We start from the raw sequence: 24,350 nt of genomic DNA on the forward strand, positions 1-24,350 counted from the left end.
ACATTTAACATGACCTTCGCGTCTCAAAAGCTAGTTCACGACTCTCTCAATGCCGTTGCTTACAGGGCCTATACTATTTGATAGAGCGTGGTAAAGACTTCACTGTATTTGGTTGATCAAATGAACAGCCAATCAGATCAATCTTTCGCACCTGAACTGTTCTGAGCCATCACTACATCAGATTCATTAGTGTCATTTCGACAAACATTTTATTACTATAATGTTTTAATTGAAACTAATCCGAAATTAATCTTGAGATAACTTTAGGAGAAATTACTCTACAAATAACTATTCTGGTTGCCTTCTTACAAAAACAAGTATGCTTGGACATACGTTGTTAGCAATGTGGGTACAAACATCATTTTCACGCCATGATTGCGTAATGCATTATATAAAATTAATCTTGAAATTTAACGTATGTCCCACATACACACTTCCACTCACTGTCATTTACCCCCTCCACGACATAAGAGACAAATAATAATTCTGTCTGTAGTTTATATTACGAAAATGAAAATTAAAGTTTTAATAAGAAAATCTCATTTAATTAATTCTACAGAGTGAGAGTCCTGTATATGTTTCCAAATAAAACCAAAAGATAAACAATTATAGCTCCTAACTGAATTTAATTGTCTAAGTGTCGGTTTTTGTTATTTTAGATATTTTTCTCTAATTTTTAAAATACCCCAGCCAGAAAGCTGAGATTTTGCAACCAGCTTGTTTTCAATAACGAAAGTTAACTTTTATCAATATTGAACAATATTTAGTACCGGTTATTTAGATTCTTAGGTGCTTGATTATTCTGTCACTGGAACTGAGGTAAGTAGCACTTCCCACGGCCATGCTAGCGACAGATGCGAGTGAATCACGCCGAAATACAAAAGGCTGTCACCTCCACCGGCTCCAAAGCTACGAGCCCGTACTGCATTAAAACACAATTGCCGACTGACTCGGGACGTTACACTGTGAAACGCTAGCGATGGGAAAATAAAATGGAGAAAGCAACAGTGCTACACAAAGACCCTTCTGACACTCACCATGATGTGTATTGTTTGGTGTATGTATAGATGTAGGTGATAGAGCCACAAACCTCTCTGGCGGCGTTAAGAAGAATAGTTCTCACAAAAGATATACTTTATTACTTGTGCACACTGCAATTTGCGTACACAACCTATGGAAAAGTGTAACAAATTTTATACTGAAGCAGTACGTGGAGTGAAGTGTGAAAATGGCGAAATATGGTGGAGTGTAGTGCGAGCAGAACCTTGTTTTTGCTGATCCCACTTGTGTAGCAAAGCTGCTCTTATTGAGATGTGGTTCTGATATCACCCGTAACGTGTTAGCGGAATTTCATCAGTAACTATTCTATTGTTGTTGACTGACAGTTTATTGGTTTCACAGTTTTCCCTAACTGTATGGAGAATCTTCTCCCGTGGGGAGAAAAGTAAGTTGCAGTGCTGGTTTCTTCATCTTCTATGCTAAGGTTCCACATACTGCATGCCTTCGAAGGCTCTTTCCTGTGTTATGGAAACAATAGGCTGCTGCATTTAAGGAAGTGTGACAATAATTTGGGACCTCTAATCACTAAAAATTACTTCCTTACCTCAAAAAATTCGTCATATTGTCATTTGTTTCTGGAGTCATCAGTCTTCGACTCGTGTGATGCAGTGCTCCTCGAATATGTTCCTTTTCTCACCGATCGTGCGGAAACCTCCTCATTGCTTATTAGTTCACCTAGTCTTCATAGTCTTCTGCAGCAACACGTTTCCAATGCTTTGGCTCCCTTCTGTTCACGTTTTCTCTGTCGGTTTGTCAATACCTTAGAATTCTATCTTCCAAACCTGCATTCTCAGAAATTTATTCCACAAATTAAGGCCCATGTTTAATACTAGTGGGCTTCCCTTGGACATAAATGATCTCTTTGCCGGTGCTAGTCTGCTTAACGTGTCTTCATTGTTCTCTTCATCATGGGTCATTTCACTGCCTAGACTGTAGAATTCCCTGACTGTGCTATACCCAATTCTGATATTAAGTTTTTCGCTATTCTCATTTCTGCTGCTTCTCATTACTTTCCTTTAGCTTACCTTCATTCTCGATCCACGTTCTGTTCTCATTGGAATGTCCATTCAACAGATCCTGTAATTCTTCATTTTCAATGAGGATATGAATGTCATCTATGAATCTTACCATCATATCCTTTCACCTCAAATTCTAATCCAATTCTTGAACCTTTGTTTTATTTCCTTTATTGTCTCTGCAGTGTATAGACTGAACATTGGGGCCGAAGGACTACATCTTTGTCTTACAACCTTTTTAACCAGTTATACCCTAGGAAATACTGCTTCTCCAATTAGTAATCTCTTCTTCCTTGATACATTTTCGATTGTCTGAATGTAACGCTGTAACGCTTTGAAGATATGATAAAGTAATATCATACTCAACGTAACAACAAAAATCTACGCTGACGTCTTTCTCCTCTTATGCGTTGTTTTGTAGCTTAATTCTGCGGTTTAGCACGCCACATTCGTGTTGGGACGTGAATATGTTGAACGTCCTCAGACGTGATGAACTCTGTCATGCCTAAAGTGATGGGCTCCACTTACGATGCGTCAGCGTACAGATAAAGATTGCTGCCGAGTAGGTTGATGATCGGCAGGCATTTATCTTTATAGCTTGAACTGTCTGGAATATATTTGGATGATGTCACAGGATGTGGGCTCTAACTTCGTTTAAAATCCCTACATGTTTGTCAAATAGCGTTTTATTACTATGAAAAACGCAGAGGAAGAAGCGAGTGAAAAGATGACTGTGTAGCTGCTTCCCTGAACTAAACGTACATGACATAAAAGCGTATCGCGATTATTTAAATATATTATTACATATTAGTCATTTTCATTTTTGACGCCTAAATATAAATGAGGCGCTGACAACCATAAGCACCTGAAGCAGAGAATCACGAATTTGAAAAAAATAGAGGTTTCTGAAAATCAGATTTGTAGGCAAACCACCAGTTTCAGAGGTCTTAATTGTTTTGAACGCAGTTTCCACATCCTACACTTCCTATGAAAACATAACGTACATGACTTATTTTATGAAATAATATATAAGATTTAAGTTTTTATTTGTTGTCAGTGTTAATTCACTAAATTTCCATATTGAGCCTAGTGACAATTGTGTCTTTTGACAATTGTAAAGTTTGTAATTTTTATGAAACGACAATGAGAACATAAAGAACATGCGCTAACTGCACCACAAAAAGAGACAGCATTTGTATATTCCCTTCACTTCATGGTTCTCTTTTCATTACTTTCATTAAGTATATTTTGTGGCGTAAGGTTCAGATAAAACGGCAAACTCACCTCCGATTACGGAGTATTACTACAACGCATATGATGTAGGCACTAAATTACGGTGTCAACCACGGAGAAAATTTCAGGAGCACAGAGCATCAAACCTGTGCTTTGAACTTTGGCTCCAGAGGGAAATAAATGTCCGACAAATCGGTGAGGCAGCTTTTGGTGAATGTTTATGTATACAGTGGGTGAGGCTACAGATATAGATGCTGCTGGTTCAAAGTAAAATAAACAGATGTTAGGAGCATGTTTACATGCCACAACCCCAAAACCGATGAGGGTCTGGTTTAGGCCTTTATATCTCTCAGCCAATATACTTTTACTTGATCGTTGATTCCTTTCGTTTAGGACATATTCTCCTTCTCCTCCTTTTCGTGCTATTTCCAGTATCTTATTGCAGTTAAAGTTTCTCCTTCCGTAACTACTTGAATTATTTCTGTAAACGATCTTTCCATCATCCAACGGGCAATTTTACATATGAACTTACGCTATGGTGGTGGATGTTGGTTTCGCACTTATCTGTAATACAGTATCCGCACTCCTGTTCTGTTGTTCACAATTTTCTTATGCTGTCGCCAACTTATGTTGTGTAATGATGACCTTTTTATACTCCAAGTTTCACTACAATTTTGTTACCCATGACGTGGAGCGAGTCTCATTTCTATTGTGCTAATGTAACAAAAATTTTCATTGAATCTGAAGTAAAACATTTTACTGGCACATCTAAACGTCCGTATTATAGGAATAAGATTTCTTCTGCTTATGGTTTATCGGCTTAAAATTGTAATACTACTTGGGATTCTAATTGCACGAATCTTTGTAATCTTAACCATTTACAGATTAAATCTATCCGAAAAACTGTCATTGAAGTTACTATCTTCACAGATCGAGTTGCTGGTAGGCATATCTGATACTCTGTATACCAATTGTGTCAAACAGTTTGCCTATCCATTTAAAGCTACTTTGGTTGCAATCAAACTTTTGCCTTGCAGTAACAATAATGAAGGCTAAGGCAGAGAGTGGTGTAAGAGGACCGTGAGAGAAAAGGTTGGTAAGTGGCCACAGAGTTGGAGTAGGACAGAGAGAAGAAGAAGCAGGTGATGGGCAGAAGGGGTGGAGGGTGGGGAGGAGGAGGAGATGGACAGGGAGTGGGGTAAGAAGCATATGTGCTGTCGGGGGCGGGGGGGGGGGGGGAAGATTTTAGGACATATATTAAACTTCCATACAAATTTACCAATTGCGAAGCATTGTCAAGTTCGCTAGTTCAGTATAATTTCCAGGCTGTAATTGATGATGCAATAAACGTCTGTAACTTCCCTTATGACTCTCTTTTGGTGTAATTTCACAGGATTTCTGTAGTAGAATGTATGAACAAAGCTGAAATTACCTTGATAATACTACTATAAACTGTGATTACAGTCGTTGTTTTTTACCTAAATATTACATTCAGGTTTGTATTATATTCTACTCGAGGTGCCTCTTGAGAAAGAAATTGAAAATATCATTATCATACTATTAGGTAGGTGTCAAGGTTTGATAATGGAACAAGTAAAACTCCCGAATGAATGAACAATCAAAGCACTCACACATGCAGGAATGTGCTTTTGGCAATCTATATGCTAATTTTCCTGTAGTGCCTAAGTATCATTGATGCCAATAATATGAAACTTACACAACGTGTTGTTTCAAGAAACGGAAAATATTTCTATCTGGTAGCTGTATTCTTCTTTCCAACCGAAACATGTACAAAACTTTATGGTTAGCCTGTATCTTACGCCACTAAGACCTCCACTCGTACAAGAAAATGTGCCTATGCATTTTAAAACACTTAATGAACCTTAGTCAATACATTCTTCTTACGAATACATACTGGCAACGATTACCTTAATATTATTTGAATTAAGCTACAAAAAATATCCCTTTCTTTCTCGGAAAAGGTTGCAGACATATGAATATCCTGGCTTTCTGTTGAACGCCAGGTTGTCAGATCGAATTCTACCAAACTGAGGAAATAAGACATAGTAGGAGGAAATACTATGTATGTGATTCCAAATATTTTTTAGATGGTTTGATACCTTATGTACGTATTCGTAATATCCATAACCCTCTTTGACACTTTACATAAACTATTATCTCCTGTGCTTTGACAACTGGAAGTAATGTCTATTTACTCCACGTTAAAACGATAGATTGAATTGCATTCACTAGCAGTAATGATTGGCCAGAATGAAAACTGGTTACACAATTACCTCAAGCAAAAATCAGCCCCAGTCAAACACATGTCACTGAAATAGTGGTACAAATGTAATTAATGTCCACAGTACATAGCAACGTGAGTCAAATATTATGTAAGTCAGTTTCTATTTTCGTTATTTTCATTATTGTTATGCATTTTGTCATCCACGCACAGTTAGTGCACGGAAGATGTTATATTTACTAACAATCTTAAATGACAACAGAAAATTACCGAAAACCTGAATTCTAGGCACCCTGTCACCAGAGTTCTTGCCACTCTGAATGATCTACAGGTATTTGTGCTGGTAAATGAAAAGACTAAGTCGGTTTTTATTTTTTGCTAGGATTGCTGACTGGGAAGACGAAAATCCAGGAAAGACGAATGTGAAGTTTAACAAACATAGGAGGGGTGCATTCATCCACTAAGATTGTAAGCATCATATCTATGCTTTATTTACATATCACCTTACATCAGTAACATTTTGCAATGTTATAAAATCTCAGGAAAAATTGAGATAGTCGTTGGTGGCCTCCCTGGGTCTATGAGTGTGTCTTCTTGGCCCGGCTGTGGGCTGATGAAGCAGATCGGGCTGCCCCTGCGCGGCTTACGTGTAAAACGCCCCCTCCAACGAGGTCTCCGACGGTGTCTCCTAGATCGCCAACGAGACCACCCAGGTCGAGGTCTATCAGCGCCGATTCCTCTGTTGTGGTCGTGGTGGTCTGGGCGTCTGCTGGGCCGGTCATCATCATTAGGGCAATCAGCATGACCGCCGATATCACCAGAGTCTAAAATTACAAAATGAAACGAATGAGTCTCTTGTGAAATTGTCACACGTTCTTCATACTTACATAGGATTAACAGAAGCCCAACGACAAGCAATTTTTCACGTTTCTATATATTTTGGAAAACGCTATTTGGGTTTCAGCACGGAATAACAGGCAGGCTGTAGGTGACTAACATATCTGTTACACGAACCAAGCGTTTCCAAACGAAACAGCTGGCAAAATGTCTGAAAAAACAATCCTTGTTCACGTTTAGTTTAGAAAACATATGTTAGCACAGAAAATTAGATCGTTGTACAAGTGACTATCCCTATCGTCACAGAGCAAAGATTCACCGCATTTTTTGTGAGTTTGGTGATTATGTTTCATGGACATTAGGCCGTGGTCGAACCACCTGAAAGACTGAGGGAGGCGTTTGCCGGAAAGAATCAAAATGGTTCAAATGGCTCTGAGCACTATGCGACTCAACTGCTGAGGTCATCAGTTGCCTAGAACCTGGAACTAATTAAACCTAACTAACCTAAGGACATCACACACACATCCATGCCCGAGGGAGGATTCGAACCTGCGACCGTAGCGGTCGCTCGGCTCCAGACTGTAGCGCCCAGAACCGCACGGCCACTCCGGCCGGCCCGGAAAGAATCCGTCCCGCACATTGACGAGGGCTGATGCGCTGGCTAGCGTGGATATGGTATATACCACGTGTCCCACAACCGACTACATGTGTATAATGTTGACATCCACGTCCTTCTTCTGTCACCTAATACATTTCTAAAAAGTTCCCACACTGTCACACGGGATAATACTAGACGCAGAAAGATGGAGTACACGAATTCCGTCAAGAGTGAGGAAGCACTGCCAAATCCAAATTAATAAGCTGACCTCATGATGTTATGGGATAAGGTCAAAGAAGGATCTAGGGTTATGTTCCAAGGTATATTTCTCTAGAAAAGTACCAAAAACGGAAATTGTTTCTTCCGTTCTTAAAAATAACCATACAGCTTATCCGAATGGTACTGAGAAGACACTGTATTCACACAGTGTTTAAAGCAACAAGACAGGCGCTTGATTATTTGAACAATGCCACGGCAGGAATATATAATATTACTTCGATATAGTCGAGTACATTTCTGACCAACAAAAGAAAGCTTTTACACGTAGCGTAGCAGGGAATCATCGATAAATCAGCAAGATAAACACCAAATTCTTTTCTCCCAGCCTATCTAAATTCATCGTTTATCACTCTAGGACGTATACAGCGGTCATCGTATTTCAAAAGCACAGAAACAACAGAAAAGAAAAACGATGAAATGAAACAAGTTGTGGGTGTTCGTGCAAAATAAAGCAAAAATCGCCAAATCCACCCCACCATAATCTCCAAATACATGTCAGCACGACTCCGTGGTCGTAGGCATAGATCTGACATTTGCATGGCTACGTACAAACAGTTCACCTTGTTGAGCCTGTATTTGTTTGAAATTCCTATCTGTGACTTTATTGTCTCCGATGATGTGTCCAGCATATACACAGAAATATGCCTTCGACCACGGCCTAACGGTCGTCTCATAAAACAGAAACCATGCACCTGCAAAATCTCTGCACTTTTAGTAACTAAGTAAGCAAATCGAAATGAGACTACATGCCGCTAAAAGATTAGTTTCTGACAGGAAATGATCTCCTCATCTTGCACTCTTGTTGGTGGTAGGACGACACTAAACGCAGGTATGAAGCTTGTATAATAGAAATTTTGCTTTGATGGAACAGTGATGTTCGGCGATTTGTACTCAAACTGCAGAGACAGTGACATTAATGAAACAAAACGTTAGACTGGTGAGTACTTTCGTTACGATAAGAATTCTGTCTGGTATCGACCACATAATGAAATGAAATTGTTGTAGCTGTAAGGAAGTAATAGTGAAAGCTTTGTTTTTGCTATTTTCTGCTAAAAATCATGCCAGCTGAAAAAGCAAACGAAGTTTCAACATGGAATATATTATTTGCATCACTGGTAGCAGGTTTCGTTGTAGTATACGTGGGCAATGGTGACTGTAACTGTAGTTATAAAAGAAAAAGATATCAGTATCTTGGTTTTTAATAACCGCTTCAGCTGTATTTAGTTCTTAATTAGTCGATAACTACCGGTTTCGTTTCACTAAAACCTATACCTTCAGGTGAACTTATGAACACACCATTTAAGTGGAAAGGCTGGGAATCTTTATTGCCAACAAAAGCAAACACTGCATAACGAGATTTACGCGCCCTCAGTAATTGTACAAATTAGGTGCTGTTTTCATCAACGCTGATTTCATATTTGGATACAATAAGAAAATAGTTTCAGCAGTTTCAATTTGGCTATATATACGAGTTCATGTAAAATACACTAACGTCTTCCTATACGGAAGTATGATTGTTATATTACTCTACATTAATTTTCTCATTTATCATCTACATGTTCTTGCCAGACAATCGATGGTTAAGTAGGTAGACGTATAACTGCACATCAAAACAAAGTGTTGGATTATAATGAAAAATGACAAGTCGCACAGCGAGTAAGAGTCCATGTTATAATTTAGGTCCCTGGATAACTGGTGAAAGTCAAATTGAAAGTTGGAGGAAGCAAAGGCATGTCAGCTCCAAAAGCGCAAAGACAAGTACAGCAACCTTCAGTTTGATGTTTTATTCTAAGGATGTTACCCTTTAAGTCATCGCAAATGACATTCATATTTTATTGTAACACGCAGTTTTTATTGTGGCCAGAACTAAACACACTACTTACATTTTTTTAATTATTGTTTTCTCCTATTTCTCTCAGATTCGTCGGAAATTTTCCCGCTTTTTTTACTCATGTTGGTAGTCTGGAACAAGGTTGCAGTCGCTTGGAAGAGCCATTCAGTTTGAAAACTGAATTAATTACCTTACTTTGCACATAAGTTCTGCCGATGTTAGAAAACATATCTGCGTTTCCAGGCATTGAGACAGACGACTAATTTAGCCATTTATCTCTATAAAATTTGAACTGGAAATTCACTATTTTGATAAAAATTCTTTTTACAGAGAAACTCTCTTAGCGATGTCGATGTCGAAAACGTTACACCAACAGGAAGAAAATGACACATATCCTCTACATTTAAAACTGCAATTGTCTTTTCAGGTAATGAACTTTATTTACTAATAATTTTAAGTGTCCCACCCATAGAATAGTATTATATAAATAACGTAGTCCAATAGTTTCCCATTTGTTCTGAACGCATGGAGCCATTTATTATTTCTGTGCCATAAGAAGCCTTAAGAAGCCTTAAAGAAACGAAAATCACAAAATGGTGTTGACGAAAGAGGTACTTGGAAACCACTGTTTGTCTTGTACAGAAATGTTACCCAACGGGATGAAGAAGTGGGAATAATACAGCCAATGGGGTACTGTACTTGGTATTTAGCTATTATTTCAAACTGTTACGGAAAAATTATGTTACTTATCACAGATGAATTCAAGTACTGGTCCGAAATCTCTCCAGATTGGAAGTCCAGTGCCCTGAACGCAGCACAGTTAATCACCTAAAACTAAGTGCATTTTGAGCTAGACTGCCACATCAAGCCTGCGTACATTAACCGAGTTATCCGACATAATTCTGTGAGAACAGCTGTAAAATATACCGAACCAATTTGAAGAAAGAACTCTTCTTTGTCTTAACAACGATGGTTCTGCTCTTTATTCTGTTACGGTTAACTGTGAAAATGGATCAAGACACCTACGCATAAGCCTTCATACAGAGACAATTATTTTAAGCTTTGTACAATACGTAAAATGAATGAAGCTGATGCAAAGAAACTTATACTAAAAACGTCTCGACTGTTTACTTAATTTCACCCATTTAGTCACCCTTATATCTGTATATCTTCTCAAAGATTAGAAAAGTATTTTCGGCAGACAATTAGTTTGACAATGAATCCCGTCATTAAACAGTCTCACTTAAAAACAGCGTAAGGAATAAAACACGGATTGCAGGACGTCGAAGTAAATAAAGGGAATCTGAAATTATGTTTATAGCTGCCATTGTTTGTTGTTGTGGTCTATTAACCACGATTTTATACCTGAAAAAATAAGATGGCTTCAAATGGAACTGTCAAATGTCTCGATTCTTATTCGTTTAACAATCAGAATTAAAGATGCACAAGAATGTAAATATGTAAGCGAAATCAGTTTACCTGTGCACACAGCTTTTGACCAACCATTGCTTCGGATTCTGTAGCACTGTAATACTCGTGCTTGAAATGAAGAGCTATATATACTAGACACTATCTGTACGTGGCTCATGATATCCCCACTTTGTCCATGTTCTCTGCAGGTGGGTGCGTAGACACTTATTACAAGCGAAAAACAAGTTTTCGTAATTGCTTTGCTAATCATCTCTAGTACACCTTGTGACGTAAGAAACAATCGTATATGTTTTTCGATGCTCCTACTTAATCTATAGTTCTGCGAACGTAGCGAAAGGATCGCAATTCAAAGTATTACTGATAAACCAGTATCATCCCAAAATCAAATTAGTAATTTTAATTATAATTCAATATAATACAATTAATTTGGAATAGTAAGAGAACTAGGACTCAACGAAAAACTCAGCAGAGTGGTGCGGCCACACTTTACAAAACCAAATCTAGAGAAAACTTAGAGGACAATAATTTGTTGCTGGAGGGAAGCGTGAGTGGTAAAAATCGAAGAGAGAGCGCAAGAGATGAATACAGTAAGCAGATTAAGAGGAATGTAGGCTACATTAGTTACTCGGAGAATAAAAGGCTTGCACAGGATAGAGTAGCGTTGAGAGGTAGATCAAACCAGTCTTTGGACTGAAGACCACTACACTAACAATCAAGGACTTTTCCGACCAATACGGGGATTAGTTAGGAAACGGTATTTCGCCTGGACCAGATCTTCATCAGTGAACACTCGATTAAGGATTGGTTTCTAAGAACATAATCTAAGGATTCCACATTTGGTTCTTACTCGTGACCTGATGTTAATGGCAAAGCAGGTCCATTGATCAGTATTGGAATGATTGAAGTCATACCAGTATTAAAGATGTTTCCGGAACGTTGATAGTCAGCAGTACGAAGTATTTCAAGAGATCCAAATGGATCTCAGATGATCTCGGTGAAATGGGAAAGACAGTGAGTCCAGTGATCCTGTCAGATGGGAGACGACAGTGAAAACCTAATCGTGACGCCTACCAACGCTAAGGAAGTCTCACCGATGTTATCATAATATGACGACTAATTTACGATGGCCACGTGTGAGGAATGGAGCCTCATAGGCTCTTGTGTAAGGCGTTCGAAATAGGCAAAGCCACTGGCTCCCTGTCGATCAAGAAAATCTCCGGAGTTTTACATTAGGAACGAAAGCTTACCATTTGGCGGTTGAAAGCATGCTGTTATTTCCAGTTATTGCAGAAGTCCAACACAGTGAGACCAAAAGACGATCCGAAGTGCAGCAGAGAGAGTTCAGCAGGGAAACAAAGAATACTGGGCCATCAGAAAACCTGATGGTATTAACAAGAAAAGAAGCTACTAGACTTCAACTAGATGACAACAGAAATACACAACTACCGTGGTCCACAGGTGCCCAAGACAAGTTTAAAGGAAACTCCCCTAAAACATTTTAATTTTCGTAACAATTGTAGTTACTGTTTCCCATTTTTTAATTCATCTTCGATTACAGGATGACATTATCATGATTTACAGCGTTTCCAGTGGTGTTCTGTACTCAAAGGCAAATCGAAAGGAGGACGACTTTTAGTATGTGAGGTGTTCAAGGAAGTATGATAAACGCTGTAGGTGACATTTATAGAGTATTGTGAGTAACATGTGAAACATATGAACTGCATAGATTTCAGTATGCCCAGTGTTACAGATGAATCATTGACAAACCGTGTGTATCATTGATGATACAGATATTAAATTATTGTGTACCCCAATTACACCATTTCCATCTTGACTGAATAATTGAATAGTTTTATTCCACCTGTGCAGTTTATTACAACTGGGTGGTCATTACTGTTGTAATGTAGTCATTTTTCTCTGAAACTGTCCACTGACCTATTTCAGAGGGAGATAAACAAATCTCATTGGCCGAGTAGTGATTCAGTTACACTGTTCTCTACTGAAGATCTGGATTAGCATCACCAGTGACTGTTTTTCGTTACACTGTTTGTTCTTATGATTCTTCCGTGTAGTTGGTGGAGGTTTCGAGTGGCCTGAAAGCTTACCGGTTGGATACCCGAGGTAAAGTTCATTTTAAGATAAATATACCGGATTAAAACAGTTGTGCTCTGAGCAGACATCAAGCTGCAATTATCATTGTGCGTCTTCTCGTTGGCCAGAGCTCACCCTACAAGAAGTTTGCAAAACACACGTTCTTCTGTCGTAAGAAACATGGAATTTTTTACAGAAGCCTTCTAATCAGATAAGAGATCTCCACGCAGGTGTGGCTTTCCTCAGGGTGTGTAAATGTTCATTATTATGTCTTGGGGTAACGTTCAATTCAAACTTTCGGAATACTGACTTCTCAATGGGTCATTCTGTAGTTTTCTGCAGAGCCCACACTTTCTCTCTGTGTCTACGTGTAAAGTTCTCTGTTGGTCAATTTCCGAATCATGTCTTTGAGCGAGGGAAGCCTCCTGGATCTGACTGTCTGCCTCTGAGCGACTGGCTGAAGCATAACAGGAGATTCTTTAACGCATTTACCTATTTTTCATTCTTTGGAACTCGAATCTCGGCACTCATTGGAAGGCAATTCCAGTTCTGGTAGCGATCTCCATTTCTCGCAGCAAGGCGGTCGACATTCAGGCGGCTCTTGGAGTACAAGATTTGCTTTAGGTTATTGTCCATTACATTTCTATTTCGGCTTTAGTAAAGTATCCAAGTTAGAACAGACTGATGAGATTGCCCTTGGAGCCTGTGGAAGGAAGTCTGCAATTTATCACTAACTTCAACTAATTGAAGGCATATTCTCCAGCAGCTACTGCCACCATTACATCATTCACGCTCCGCATGCTTTGGTAAGATGAGCAATTGTCGTAACCGCGAACGTCATTCAGATTCGAAGTTAATTAGACGTTGTCAAAGTCACGTAACCTGCATGTTGCTCTCAATGCGCCCTTTCTGCAATATAATGCTATTTGCTATTCTCTCGCTGTCTTCTTTCTACTTTTAACTAACACCTTCTGCGGCACTGAGCGTCTCTGTATATCATTAGCATGGTTTGTGATTCATCCTTCCTAACTAATTGTGCGAAGGATATACTTCGAGTTGTATTCCTAGTCCGATTGTTAAAGGATATTTTTAACATACTGGGTCACTATTATATTCAATGTCAGTAAATCAATTTGTTGTAGTGCCCATTTATTCCCATTCGTAACTAGAAGAAGATCCATTTGCAAATTAATATACCTGTCGTAGTGGCGTGGTATCCATTAGTTTAATGCTTTGTCCGGCTACCCCCATTAATACTCACTTAAATAGGACGTACCAATTGCACAACAGTATCCTTGATTCAAATGAATTTCTGTAACATTTGGAGTGGTTCCTCATACTGTTGGGCACCAGAATTTGTTACTGTGCGTCCTAGGGGTATGCTCCTACCACATCTGACACCCACCAGTGCACTTGGACATGCTGCAATATGTCTCCCTAACCCATACAACACGAGCTGGATGGGACTTATTCGAGAAACAGGTGACCATTCAACCGAATATCCTCTCTTTAAAAGAGCTCTGCCACCCACGCACTTTCAGCCATAAACATGAACTCACAGCCGAATGCACCCCTGAATAGGTACATATGTGGAACGAATACGATGTTTCAACAACAGCGACCAGTCAGTGTAAAAATTTCTAGGACAGTATGCCCATTCAACATTATTCCCCTACACCATAACCCTAGGACCATCAAAACGATCAATTTCAACAGTTTTCAGAGGACGTGACGTGTATCTATCTCTCGCCATAAAATGTTACATCCAGGGGAGCGTCATACATAGTGCTGAGTTTTGTGTAATTACAGTCTTTGAATAAAAGTGTCATATCTGTTTGCCTCAATGCGTATTTCTTTCAGTTATATTTAGTCTACGCTATGTTATTGGCAGCGTGACATTATGCGAAAGTTACTTTCGTACTTTCGTCCTTACGTTTCGCACGTTAGTGTCTAAACTGACGAACATGAGCATCGGGTTTAAGTTAAGAGAATTTGGTGCCCAAGACAACACTGTCAGTTAGCTATCATGCTCCTCAAGCCATTGGACCACTTTTCTGACACTATCGCACGGACAGTTCTCGTGCTGGAAGATACCTTCACAGTCTGGGAAGACATGAAGTGTGATGGAATTCGCGTGGTTCGCAATAATGCTTCTGTAGTACTTCTGATTGGTGCCTTCGTTTACTACCACATGTCCCCTGGACCTCCAGGGGAATCTGGGGTGTTTTGAGCACCAGATCCGTGTGTGTTCAAAGCCCATCGACACGCTACTAACGGGAAATTCGTGACCTGTGCGCAAATGCCTGGTGCCATAACCCTCTTGAAACGCGTCAACGACTTGTCGAATCGATGTGACCCAGAATCATTGTTGTTTTGCGTCCATGAGTGGACCAATACGCTGCAGAGCATGTGTTCATAACGCCATGGTGGACAATAAGGTTAACTTGTCGCCGTACTTAAGCACTTACAGCGTCTCTCCGCATCAGCTTCACGCGTCAACAATGGAGACGTTAGTGGTCTGCTGATGGTCTGTGTATGACTGGAACCATTAGCGATTACCACTGACTGTTTGTTGTTATATTACAATATAAAATCGGTGTCGTTCTTATTATAAGTTAAAAACCAGCAAGTTTTATGACCTTTAGGCCAAGTCCACCCCCTTCCCGTCCCCTCGAATTCACTACGCCAAAGATAATCGAAAAGAGCCAAGTTTAGATAGTTAGCATCTTCCGGGACTGATTTCTGATTATTGGAGGCATTTCCCCGTCCAACACAGTCACCAGATCTCCGTTTTATTGAGCCTCTCTAATGTACTTTGGAGAGAAGAGTGCGTCGTCGTTTTACATGTTAGTTACCTGTAAATGACACTATTTTGTAGAAATAACGGAATAAGATGCCCTTGAAAATCGTACCAGACATTTATTTATACATTGCTAGACGACTGGAATGCCAAGATGTTTCGTTCGCAGTATTAGGAGTGGCAGTGTGTTGTGTCTGTGGGTTTCCTTTATTTTTCTCCACCTCCTGTAGGTGTGCTACATCACCGTGTGGTAGACTGGTTAAATTCCGAGACCGTACTTTCCTAGAAGAGTCAGTCAACATATTCCTCCCCCCCCCCCCCCTAGTGTACCTCACGAAAAGACCATGTAACGACCTCGTTCTTCACGTGAAACGATAGCGATGGGAAAATAAAAGGGAGAAAGCAACAGTGGTACACAAAGAACGTTCTGACACTCACCATAATGTGGGTTGTTTGGTATATGTGTAGATATTGGTGACAGAGCCACAAACCTCTCACGCGGCTTTCAGGAGAACAGTTCTCAGAAACGATATACTGTATTGCATGTCCACCATGCAATTTGCTTAGACAACCTATGGAGAAGTGTAACAGTTGTTGTCCTGATGTTGGACTGTAGTGTTAGCAGAACTTTCCTTCGGCTGAATCCACTCGTGCATCGAAGCTGCTCTTACTGAGATGTGGTTCTGATATCACCCGTAACGTGGTAGCTGCATTTCAACAGTTACTATTCCATTGTTGTTGACTGCCAGTTTATTGATTTCACAGTTTTTTCAAACACTATGGGGAATCTTCTTCACGGGGGAGAAAAGTAATTTGCAGCGCTGTTTTCTTCATCTTATATGCTAAGGTTCCACATATTACATATCTTCGAAGGCTCTTTCCAGTATTATGTAGACATTGATCTGTTGCATTTAGAAAACGTGTGACATAATAAATTGGGACGTTTAGTCATTAAAAATTAGTTCCTTACCTCAAAAATTTCGTCATATTGTCATTTGTTTCCGGAGTCATCAATCTTCTGACTGGTGTGATGCATTCCACCACGAATATGTTCCTTATCTAACCAATTGTGCGGGGGAACAAAAATGGCTCAAATGCCTCTGAGCACTATGGGACTCAACTTCTGAGGTCATTAGTCCCCTAGAACTTAGAACTAGTTAAACCTAACTAACCTAAGGACATCACAAACATCCATGCCCGAGGCAGGATTCGAACCTGCGACCGTAGCGGTCTTATGGTTCCAGACTGCAGCGCCTTTAACCGCACGGCCACTTCGGCCGGCCAAGTGCGCGGGAACCTCCACATTCCTTATTAGTTCATCTAATCTTCATACTCTTCTGCAGCAACACATCTCAAATGCTTCGATTCTCTACTGTTAATGCTTTCCCAGTCAGTGTCTCACTACCATACAATGTTATGTTCCAAACGTACATTCTCCGCAATTTCTTCCTCAAATTAAGGCCAATGTTTGATAGTCGCAATTCTGATTTGAAGTAGCTCGCTGTTTTCATTTCTGCTGCTTCTCATTACTTTCCTTTCCCTTCCGTACATTCTAGGTCCGTGTTCTCTACTCATTTGACTGTTCAAGCCATTCAACAGATCATGTAATAATTCTTCATTTTCAATGAGGATACGAATGTCATCAATGAATCTTACCATCATATTCCTTCATCTCGAATTCCAATCCAGTCCTTGAACCTCTGTTTTATTTCCGTCGTTGTGTCTGCAGTGTATAGACTGAACAGTAGGGGCGAAGAACTACATCCCTGCATTGCAACCTTTTTAATCAGTTATACCCTAGCAAATACTGGTCCTCCATATAGTTATCTGTTCTTCCTCTATACATTTTCCATTGTCTGAATGAAACGCGTTGAAGATATGATAAAGTAAAATCATACTCTACGTAACAATAAAAATCTACGCTGACGTACTTTCTTTTCTTAAGCGTCGTATCGTAGATTAACTATGAGGTTTAGTATGCTACATTCGTGTTGGGAGGTGTACATGTTGAACGTCATCAGACGTGTTGAACGCTGTCATACCTATAGTGATAGGCTCCACTTACGTTCCGTCAGCGTACAGACAACGCTTGCTACCGAATAGGTCGTTGGTCGGCAGGGATTCATCTTTATAGGTTGAACTGTCTGTAGAACATCCGAATGATGCTTCCGGATGTGTGTTCTAACATCCTTTAAAATCCCTACGCGTTTGTAAAATATCGTTTTATTGTTATGAAAAACGCTGAGGGAGGGGCGAGTTGAAGGATAACTACGTAGTTGCTCCCCTGAACTAAATGTACATGACTTCCTAGTACAAAACATAAAAGCGTAACACGATTATTTAAATATATATTTACATGTTAGGCCTTTTTCATTTATTAAGGCTAAATATAAATGAGGCACTGACAACCATAATCACCTAAAGCAGATAAACAACAATTTGAAATCTAGACGTTTCTGAAAATCAAATTTGTCGACAAACCACCAGTCTCGGAAGTCTGAATTGTTTTTAACACAGTTTCAAATCCTACACTTTCTATGAAAAAATTATGTTCATGCCTTATGTTATGAAATATTAACTAATGTTTAAGTTTATCTTTATTGTCAACGGTAATTCACAAAATTTCCATATAAAGCCTAGTGAAAATAGTGTCTTTTGACAGTCGTAAAGTTTGTAATTAATGTGAAACGACAATCTCAACAAAAGAGCACGTGCCAAATGCCCGACACAAACGAAATTATTAAATATTCCAATCAGTTTATGGTTCTTGTTGTAATTATTTTCAATAAGTACATTCTGTGACGTAAGATTCAGATTAAACGACCAACACACCTCCCATTACGAAGTAATATTACAACATATATGATGTAGGCACTAAATTATTTTGTCAACCACAGAGAAAAATACAGCAGCGCAGAGCAAGTAACCTGTGCTTTGTTCTTTCCCCATATGGAAACAAATAACCGCAAAACGATGACACAGATTTTAGTGATTGTTTATATGTATAGTGTGTGAGGCTACAGATGTAGATACAGCTGGTCACGGTAAAATCAACAGATGTCAGGAGTACATGTACAGTACACGCTGGAACCCCAAAACCGATGAGGGTGTAATTCAGGCCTTTACGGCTCTCAACTAATGTACTCGTACTTGATCGTTGTTTGATCGTCAACATCAGTTTTAATGAAGGGAGATGGAGCCACCGTTTATTGATTCAAAAATAGCAGTTGAAATAAGAACCTGATGTGTCCGTCTCAACAGCAGAAATTAAACAGAACATTTTCTTAAATTAATTTACATCGCCGTTTATGCATTCCACGCTATTGTTGTTACAAGTGAACGTCTACACATCACCCTGACTCAGCTATACCTTTCAATATGAACAACAAAGCTGCTCAACTTAGCTTCTTCTAATTTAGTCCATCACAATACATTCTGTAGCGTAATAAGAACGGTTCAATTACAACTTGACGGTACTGAATTGTTATATCGTAGAGAAAATCGTGTTTCCAGCTTCAGATATTCTGGGAGTGTGACAGCACTAAATCAGTTAGATCATTTATCTGTCAGTAATATAATTCTCGACTCTAAAAGAACGGTCGTCGTTAAACCAAAGTGACCTAAAGCGTTGTGAGAAGCACAAAGTTACTAAGGCATAGTATTACGAAAAGGGAAACCATCGTCAGTAACAATTTGTGTCGCTTCCTTAACTCTGCCCCATCTATTTAAGATCAAATATTATACCCTCCATTCACTTTCCTGCGAAAACTTTGATAGTTATAACGACTTCAGTGGAATTAATTACCCCCAATGTGCGACCAACTGTGTGTGTTAACGAAGTGTTTGACGAAGAGGAAAGGCAGGAATGTGACGTGTGGACGTCAACAGGGTAATTAGAGAAGGACCACCAGCTGTGAAGCCTTCGTCTCTTATCCTGTAGAGGGAGGAAAGGAACCTCTGGGTCTGTGACATTCTTGACTAACATGATTTCGGTATCTTGACTAGTGCGTCACCTTACTTGCAGGGTAAAGTCATTAAACCTTCCAGGTGGGTTGTTCACTGGCCAGTGTTCATGTATTCCTAATGATATAATTGTGCACTTACTCATAAGATATGACTCGTTTCAGTATACAAGACATTTACTGAAGCGCAGTGTGATTATTTTCCTTAATCTGATATCAAATAAAAAGGCAATCTACCTGTTATTTATCATTGAGTGCTAAATAAAGGTAGTCTCATGGATCTTCAAAGAATTTTTTATGTAATTGCTACTGAGCTGTGATGGAAATCGAAAGTATGTATAATAGTGTCACTGTTAAACTGTCTCACACTTCCCATATCTGTAAAGCAGCTGGGGTCTTCAGATGAGATACACTTGTTATGGAGAATAATAAATTGTATGTTCGCTTTATTATGATGTCAACTACTGACAGCTGTATGTAATGTTGTTTATTAATCACTATCGATTTCGGAGAGACCCAGGCTATCATCAGCAACATGGAGTGTGGTGAAGAAAATACTCTCTGAGGATGTCCGATGTATGTCGATGTTGCTGCCACTGATCGGCAGCAACTGACTGGGAACGGGAAGAATGGACGTAAAAGGGTTATTGACGTGCAAAACAGAGCTGCAGACCTAGGACAACTATACTGATACTGTTTCTGGTAAGATTTGGTTAGTGAGTTATGTTGTGCGAAATGAGAGGCAGTGACAGGACAAGGCATTGTTTTTATTCATTTTAAAACAATATACTGATCAGATGGAAACTAAATAGCCGTTATGTCCACCACTGGCATGGATAACAGCGGCAACCCATTGCGGCATGGAAGTAATGAGGCCTTGGTAAGTCGCTGGAGGGAATTTGCACCACATATGCACACACTCCACCTCATTCCCGTGTATTTGGGGGAGAGGGCCAATGAGCAGGGACACCACGATCTATCACATCCCAGATTTGTTCGACGGTTTTGGATCTGGCAAGTTGAAGGGCCAGTACATCAACTGAAACACGCCACTGTGGTCCTCGAACCACTCCATTATACTCCAGTTCTTGTAGCATGGTGCATTATCCTATTGAAAAATGCCGCTGCATCCAGGAAACATGATCGTCATGAAGGGATTTACGTGGTCTGCAACTAGTGAACAGTGCTCATTGTCATCAAGGTGCCTCGCACGAGCTCCACTGGACCCATGGATGCACACGTGGGTGTTGCCCAGGGCATAATGCAACCGCCGCCAGCTTGTCTCCACTCCGAAGTGTTATGGGGCTGTTTTCTTTGGAGACGACAATTTCGCGATCACCCATCAGCATGATGAAGGAGGTATCGGGATTCATCAGACCATGCAACGCTCTACCACAGCGCCTAAGCCCAATGCCGATGGTCACGTGTCGAATTCTGCCATAGTTGCCAATGTCGTGGTGTTAACATTGGCACACGCATTGTTCGTCAGCTGCGGAGGCCCATCGTTACGAGTGCTGGGTGTACTGGGTGTTTAGACACATGTACTCTGCCCAGCATTAAAAACTGTTGTTAGGTCTACCACAGTTCCCCGCCTGTCCTGTTTTACCAGTCTGCCCAGCAAACGACGTGCGACATGTGGAATGGAGGGTGGCTGGCCCACCTCACGATGTTTGGACGAGGTTTCACCTCGGCTTCGCCACGTTCTGAATGTACTGACCACAGCACTCCTCAAACACCAGATAAGTCATGCAGTTCCCGAAACAATCCTGCCTAGCCTCCGAGCCATCATAACCTGCCCATGGTCATACCCAGTCCCCGCGCCTTCCCCCTTCTACACACAGACAGCACATTCATTGATTCTACTTGCACCATGCGTACGTCTGCCTATCGGGTTTATATCGACTGTTGGTCGGTGGTCATAGAAATATTTAGGCTAATAGGAAGTACTATTGGGTTGGATAGAACTAATTGTTAATAATTAATAAACACTGCATCAATCAGCATCACCACAACCCCTGTTTAAATTATAGGTAACAGCCTACAATGATCTGGAATAAATAAATAAATAAATAATGTGCAGTAAACAACAAGATATATTGTGTAATAATAATGGATCGTTATGAAAAATGCCTTCACCTTACTTGCTAAGAAGTCGTACTTGTTAATGATCGACAATTATGAAATATTTTTTTACTCACTCCGTATGCCAATGAACACCACGTGTCACTGATGAAATAGCCATGATCTCGTCAAAATGGACAGTGAATAACAAGATGCATTAAATACAGCTACGTGATTTGGATAACATAATCTTCTTGTTTTTCTTGTGACTTTTCCTGCATCAATGAAGGAATGGCATGGTTATTCACAGATTTGACATTATTAATTTATTTAGTGGCAGAATGTTCTTGCTGTTGCCACCCCATTGCCCCTTTCCCCCCGTCCCCCTCAGTGTCCATTATATGTGTAGCCCAACTGTCTGCGTGTAGTGTTATTCATGCGAAAGTGATGGAAAGAATTCTAAATGTTAGGAAATAGCGTAACTGAAAAATGGTTCAATTGTCTCTGCGCACTATGGGACATAACATCTGAGGTCATCTGTTCCCTAGAACTTAGAACTACTTAAACCTAAGGACATCACACACATCTATGCCCGAGGCAGGATCCGAACCTGCGACCGTAGCGGTCGCGAGGTTACAGACTGAAGCGCCTAAAACGGCTCGGCTACAACGGTCGGCTCGTGTAACTGAGGCGGGGCCTGAATACCAGCCAGGTAATTTCCTAGTGGCATCTGGGAAACCGTCTTAAAACTACACCCAGCCTGTCCGCCAAGGACACTGTAGTCGTTAATCCTGCGGGAATGATTAGATCCGGGACCGGCGCAACTACCCATCATGGTAGCAGGGCTTGAAAAACCGTGCCTATCTAGGCGGGACGATCCTACAAAGGAAGTAAACACCTAACGAATCATGCCCTTGCACATCGCTCATATGTTGTTGCACAGTCAAATGGTTCAAATGGCTCTGAGCACTATGGGACTTAAGAGCTGTGGTCATCAGTCCCCTAGAACTTAGAACTACTTAAACCTAACTAGCCTAAGGACACCACACACATCCATGCCCGAGGCAGGATTCGAACCTGCGACCGTAGCAGTCGCACGGTTCCGGACTGCGCGCCTAGAACCGCGAGACCACCGCGTCCGGCTGTTGCACAGTCATAGATGTGAGAAATGATACTATTGTACAATACACTTCCCAAGCGATTTCCAGTAAACGAGCATGAGCGTGGTATTGCGTGTGTCCCCCATGTAGTGCTAAATGGTCAGAAGCTCAGGGAGCTTTTGCTAGGCACTAGCTTGACGTACCCAGTACCCGTGTTTCAAGAGCTGGGGACTGCTCAGCACCGCCAGTCCGTAGTCACCGCAAGCACTTTGATTTCTTCAGTGACACTGTGTTGCGCGGTGGTAGCGCGTTGTGTTCCACAGAGAACCGTGCTCTTGTCTTAACTGCCCGGCTCTCAAAGGTGGTAAAAGCCCGGAAAAAGGGACCCTCAATCTGGGGTTTCCTGCGTGCCGATGAGATTCGTGGCTGTCGAGGCAATGCTTCTGGGCAAGTGAGGCAATGTCAGGGAGGACCCTTAATCCCTTATGTGTTCATCGGGCCGAGATGGAACAGTCGAACTCAAACTTGTCAACTCAGCGGAATGGGTGTACCACTGTTGAGTATCAACATCCGATCTAACAAGAGCGCTCGTATAGACAAAGGATGGTAAGATTTCTTGTGTTTATAGGAGCAGAAGGCATGATGCTAGTCAGAATTGCTTTTAATAGTCAAGAATAAAAGAGGCAGATTTGGGAACGTTTCACGTACCTACATCCAAGATCATACAGAGAGCGTTGCTGGTTCCTTAAAATCTACGAAGCTATTGCGTAATGGGGCACTTTTGGTCGAAATTTTAAATCTCTACAAGTAACGAAACTCCAGACAGCTAAATACCAAGAGGAATACGCAAACGAAAATTGCTACATAACTCCATGAACTACAGCTATGGTGTTTTAAACAGAGATATGGTGGATGTTTCCGATGTGCGAAAAATAATGAAAAGTGTGCATAGCTGTCCTGCACCATAACTTTCAACACCACGAAACTCCCAGAACATGTCGCTGCAGGTTTCCATGCCTTAAACAAGAAGATTTTGACACTAATCCAACGTGCTGCTATAAATACCAGCGCACTGGACACACTACTCTTGCATGCAGGGGAGAAGTCATTTGAGGAAAATGTGGTAAAGCCGCCCATGAAGGAGTCGTTTGGTCACCTCCCCGAAAGTGTATAAACTGCTCTGGGAATCACCCTGGCTGGAGTAGTTACTGCAGCGACTACTTTCAAGGAAGGAAGACGAACGATTTGAAAGCAACGAAATGTATCACGTATGGTGAAGTCAAAAACATTTATAACGCAATGTAGCCTGCTAAATTTACTGCATTTTTTGCTTGAACTCTTAATAAACCCACCCCAAGAGACGACGACTCTACACTAAACTGACATCTTCAGTTGTCAAGCAGATTTTGAATGTATCGTTAAGTCGAAACCAACAGCTTCCCGCAGAACGTCATATAAATTGATGGTTTCCAACTCTGCGGAGCCCTGATCACCCTGACAGGCAGAGTCCAGTAAACACACCAGCACTGCCACCACTATTGTCGTCGTCGCTCCTGTCAAGGCTTCCATGGAAAGATGAAAATAGGTAGTAAGCTCCCAAACGATGTCTATGTCCTTTGAGCTGACAGTTGCAATGATTCTGTTTCAGAGGCAGTGATATATGGTGTCTGTCTGAGGCAATCAACTCTCACGAAAACTTAGTCTCCACTCATTGCACGATCGCCAACCTGGAGGTTTGTCACAATAACCGGACAACCCCCCTGATAAATGGTTCCTATAGTAGAATGGAGTATCAGTGGGTCCTGGATTC

Source organism: Schistocerca cancellata, chromosome 7 (genome assembly GCF_023864275.1).
Source record: "Schistocerca cancellata isolate TAMUIC-IGC-003103 chromosome 7, iqSchCanc2.1, whole genome shotgun sequence".
Lineage (NCBI taxonomy): Eukaryota > Metazoa > Arthropoda > Insecta > Orthoptera > Acrididae > Schistocerca > Schistocerca cancellata.